Below are 5,378 nucleotides of genomic sequence, written 5' to 3'. Positions count from 1 at the left end.
TAATCCCGAGCCATGAAAATTCTTGAGAATTTGTTCTCTTTGTTCTTTGGGTTTCTTGGTTTAATTTTTCCTTTTATTTAAAATACCTTTCTAGTAACGTTCACTTTGACGTTGCTATTCTTGTGGGCAAAAGGCATCGTAGATCGAAGTACAGATGATAACCATTTTTTAAGGTACCTAAATTAAACAAAACATGCACTGCACCTTAGCGCTAAAGCTTCTGTACAAAACATTGATTTTATTTTGTTTTGTAGAGTTCTGCATGTTTCTGTAACGTATGTATGCGATGAGGGCTTCCGATTAAGAAAAAAAGATGCATCTTACAGGAGTAGCAATGTTTTCTAATAGCATGGAAATCTGCACTCATTTATGAATCCCTTCTGCTGTAACACATCAGCTTGTTTGAAACCTGAATGTAGCACCTCGCTTATGCACAGGCACAACCCCAAAAATATGTATCAAAGTTGTGGATCCAAGCACCAAACTTCAGTCCTGGTTCTTCAGTGTCTGGATCTCAACTTCTGATGAAGCCCAATACAGGAGGCAATCAGTAACTCACACAACTGAGCGTCAGGTTGGACCTTCCCTGAAAATTGGGCAAAATCCCAGCCCCAAAGAGTAGAGAGGTGAGAGTCTGGGGCTCTAGGTACAACCAGATACGTATCCAGACCCAAGCCAGGTATCTTACGAACACAAGACCTACAGGCTTGCACTCAGGATTTAGGTTCTAAACTCCACAATCTGCTTTAAAAAGATATTGTATGATTTTGGACAAAAATTCACATGAAGGCAAACAATCAGAGGAGGAAGTAACTTGGCATTTGTAGTGGCCACGACATATAAAGGCATTATTATCCATGAGTATCTTTGATACATCAGTATCAAGAGAAAGCTTTCCTACAGGTAGCAGTCTGACCTTCCCTTAGTGCTAGCTGTTGAAATGCAGGGTCAGGCGCATTGGAACTCTATTTTGGACTGCTTATGCAGTGCCCAGTAGCCAGGTTTTCTGTACGTAAGCCCATGAAGTTCTGTGTGCAAGCCCAAGACCCCCAGATCTCGATCTCCAGCATGATCCAGCTTTTCAGAACTCTGTGGTTCTGTCTTTAGACTGTTCCCATTTGCACATGCCACCCCCAATGCAAGGAAAGCAGTTGTAGAATGTTGGTCCTCAGGTCCTTGATCCAGGTGTGAAGCTCCCCTAGGGTGAATCCAGGCATCTGGAATCCCCTGGGGGACCCTGTTGTCCAGGTCTGTGGGATGTGCGAGGGTCACTGAGGTCTGGGAGGCTCTGGCATTGCCACGTGGCCCTGGGAGGCAGAAAGAGGAAGGGAGAAAGAGGAAGAAAGGGGAGGAGATCCTATATCCCCATCTGAGGGCGGGTGTGGAATCATGGGGCATCTGGGGGGCCCAAGGGGCAACTGGGGTGTCCTGGGAGCAACTGATGGGTCTAAGGGTGAAAGTGTGGGACCCTGGGGGCAACTGGGGTCAACTGGCTGTAACTGGGACCCACAAAGGGACAGTGGGGGTTCTGGGGAAAATGGAGGGAAGTGTCAGGGTGTCAGGGGCAATTAGGGGAATCTGGGGGAAGCAAGGCAGCCTGGAGTGGTCCTGGGTGCAAGGGAGGGGTCCCGGAATGGGCCAGAAGACAATGGGAGTCCCAGGGGGGGCCCTGTGAGTTTAGGAGTCCCGGCAGCCTATGGCCCAGCTGGGACACTCGGGTCCCCTCGCATTTGTAGGGAATCCTGAGGGACTGAGGGTCCAGGGGGGTTTGGGAGTCCCATGCTGGTCTGCGGGGAGCCCCAGAAGCATGGGGATTTGGAGGGTAAGGTTTACCAGGTCGGGAGGACTCACACTAGCAGCAGCACGAGCGCCATGGAGCCAAGTGCCAGCCCCAGTTCCAGCGCTGCCATGTGGTCCCAGGGGTTCCTGCCTTGGGGCCAGCGCAGCACAGCTCTGAACCGAGCCTGGAGTCCCTGCTCTGCCTCCACGCTTCCCTCTGATACTGTGGGGACCCAGGCACCTCAGGTGATGGGGCAGTGCCCCCCAGGGACCAGGTATCCCTGAGGCACCTGCTCCAGCCACAGACCTCACTGCCCGCAGGGACCCAGGCGTCTGGGGGTCCCTGCTCCACCCCACGTGCCCCAGCACCCCCGGAGGAGCCAGGCATCAGGGAACACCTAGTCCCTCCACCTGTCCACCAAGGACCCGGGTGTCCTGGCACCCTGCTCACAGCCCCATGCACCCCCCCTCCCATGGACCCATGTGCCTGGGGTCCCGCTCCAGCCCACGCTGCTAACTGCCCCCAGGGCACTCTGGTGTCTGGACGCACCATTGAGGTAGAAGAACTTGCGGACCAAGGGCTCAGAAAGGACGCCCAGGCGACAGGCGATGGTTCCTGGCGTGGGGTCCTGGAGGGTCAGACTGAGAGGTCCCTCTGCACTCCCCTGCAGCTCCTCAAACAGCGCCAGATCCTGTGTGCGCAGCTGGGGCATGGGGGAAGACATCAGCACAGCCTGCTCCACCAGGTACATGGAACAGCATGCACGTGCATGCAAAGGCACCCGTGTCCTGCACCTGTGCTTGTCACGACCCTGTCATGCTTCTGGTACCCTTTTCTCATGCATGTGCGTGCACCTCATGTCCCACATGTGCTCCTCGTGCCCTGTGTGTGTGCACAGGGGGGTGCACAAGCAGAGCATACACAAAAGTCACTTCCTTCACACGCATGTGCACACAAGGGCCTATGAATCTGCAAACACACGAGTGACCTGCCTCCTGCTTGCGAGCACCCTTCAGGTGGGTGAGCACTTGCTTGCATCCTGTGCATGCTTACACACATTCTCCTTACAGCACACCTATCTACTGTATAAGCAACGCCTGTATCTGTTGATAGTCTTCACGCCAAGCACACAGCTGTGTGCACGTGGGCCTCGCTAACCATGCCCAGTCCTCTCACGAATGTCTGTGTACACCCTTGCACATGCATGTGAAACTCACATCCTTGGCAAACATCCAGGTAACGGGCACATCAGGCGGGGTGGCAAAGGGCACGTCGCAGTGCAGTGTGATGGCTTCATCCGTGCGGGCCCGCATGTCCTGCACTGGGAGCATTGACAGACGTGTGAGTTCACATCTGCTCATGCACTTAGAGAAATAACTGCGCTCCTGTGCGACTGCACGTGCTCATGCGCTCACAGTGGGGATGGGTGGGCATGCACCTTGGCACACTCATGTGTGCTCACGGTGGGCCCGGCAGGCGTGCCCACACGTGAGGAATGAGGGTTGCCCCCAGAGCCCTGGCCGCAGCCAGCTCCGGGTTGGGGCTTAGCCCAGCCTGGACGCCTGGGTCTACCACGGCCCCCGTACCTGGGCAGTCCAGGGGAAACTGGCAGTCCACGAGGCGGCAGGTAGCACACTGGAAGACGCGGGCGGCTGGCTGGTACCCTGGGAGGGAGAGACTTGGCGGTCCCAGGGGGATGGGAGATGTACTAGGGGACAGGGGGTGGCAAGACAGAGGGATGGGCACTCACCACAGGGCGGGACACAGGCTGGAGCTGGTGGGGAGGAAGCAGCATTAGGCTGGGGATCACTGGGGATCCACATCCCTGTGATGAGCTGTCAGGGCTAGCACTTGTCCAGCCCTGATGGAGTCCCTGGGGGTTTCTCCGGGATCGGGGTGCCCAGGGTGGGGGTCTCTGTGATCGTCCCTTGAGTGGGGGTGGCAGGGGTTCCCCGGGGTGGGAGTCCTGGGTGGGTGTGCCCACTGGCCCCATACCTTCCTCCAGCTTGCTCAGCTTCATCCAGATGATGTTGACGGCTTCCTGCAGAGACACCTCAAAGGGCTCTGGGGTGTCCCAGATATCCAGGTGAGGCAATGTGCCCTCTCCCCAATCCCCATAAACCCTCCCCGGACCCCACAGATCCCCTGTACAACTCGCCTCGACCACACATATCCATCGTGGAGTCCCATATATCCCCGAATAACCCATCACAAAAACCCAGAAGCTGTATACCTTGAAGCCCATATACCCTCAGGATTCCCCAAATATCCCCTTACAGCCCCCAGACCTCCATATAGCCTATATTTCACACACCACCCACCCCCCCCCCGCCCGCCCGCCTTCAAGGCCTCCACATCCCATCCCCCATGCCCCATGTCCTGGCCCTCCCCCCTCACACGTGCCACGTCCCCTGCTCACTCATGTCCTTCTGCTTCTCCAGAAAATGCAGGGCATCCATGATGATCTCCCGAAGTGCCTCGCGTTGCCCCGACCCTGGGACCAAGGAGACAGGAGCACTGGGACCAGCACAGGGTTGGGGTTGGAGGTTCAGGGATGGGAGGGTGCAGTAAGGGCTGGGGGTTTCCGGGGGTTCCTGGAGTCCTGATCAGGGTTTAGGGATGCTGGGAAGGGTCAGGTATCCCTGGGGATTCCTGAGGTCCTAGGTAGAGCCAGGGGGTCCCGGGGAGTCGCCAGTGTGTCCCTGGTCAGGGTTGGGTGATTCTAAGGGTCCCAGGCAGGGCTGGGGTTCCCAGAGGTCCCTGGGGTCCAGGTCAGGACTGGGGAGACCCTGGCATGGTTTGGAGTCCCCAGGGTGCTTGCCTGGTGTGGGTCCCCAACCGCCCGGGATCCTGGCCAGTGTCGGTGTGAGGGCCTTGGTTGAAGTGGGGAACCGCAGAGGGCTCTGGGGTCCTGTTCAGGGTGGTGATCCCCCTTGGGATGGAGGTCCCTGGTGGGATGGAGGTGCCAGTCAGGATGGGGGTCCTTGGGCAGGGGCCCTGTCGGGTTGGGTGTCCCTGGGGTCCCATGACGCACCCACAGTGACAGAAGCGAGTGGCACAGCAGCCTGGACGAGGGCCTCGAGGCAGTGTTGATGGCGGGGGTCCTTGGGGGGAGCCCCAGTAATGTCCCGGCAGAGCCGTGCCCGCTGAATGGGGGGCCCAAAGCAGAGCAGGCAGGAGTGCACCGCAGGGAGCCAGGACACCAAGGCCACCCACTGCCACAAGCCAGGTCCCCCTGCCCGGATGCTTCGGTTTCCAGGGGGCCAGGAAGCCAGCACCAGCATCAGAGGCACCCACCACCACGCCATGTCTCCAAAGAATAGCACCCAGATGCCTGGGTTCCCAGGGAACAGCAGGGTTCCTAGGCGGAGCCTGGGTGACTGGGTTCCCAGGGAACAGCAGGGTTCCTAGGCGGAGCCCGGGTGACTGGGTTCCTAGGGAACAGCAGGGTTCCGAAGGCGGAGCCCGGGCGACTGGGTCCCCAGGGGACAGTGGGGTTCCTAGGCAGGTCCCAGATGGCTGGTTCCCCTCTTGAGAGGAGTGGGTATACCCAGACACACGGGTCCCCTGGGGTGTGTGGGCTGGAGAAGGGGCTCCC

The 5,378-nt window shown here is 57.9% G+C and overlaps 1 pseudogene; it reads right to left on the bottom strand.

Annotated features, from left to right (window-relative positions):
- Nucleotides 1-1,829: 1,829 nt before the first annotated feature.
- On the bottom strand, nt 1,830-5,088 carry LOC132319199 (sperm acrosome membrane-associated protein 6-like; annotated as a pseudogene).
- Between the last annotated feature and the right edge of the window lie 290 nt (nt 5,089-5,378).

Source organism: Gavia stellata, chromosome 25 (genome assembly GCF_030936135.1).
Source record: "Gavia stellata isolate bGavSte3 chromosome 25, bGavSte3.hap2, whole genome shotgun sequence".
Lineage (NCBI taxonomy): Eukaryota > Metazoa > Chordata > Aves > Gaviiformes > Gaviidae > Gavia > Gavia stellata.
The sequence above is the reverse complement of the archived record's forward strand: the minus strand, read 5'-3'. Positions and strand labels throughout refer to the sequence as shown.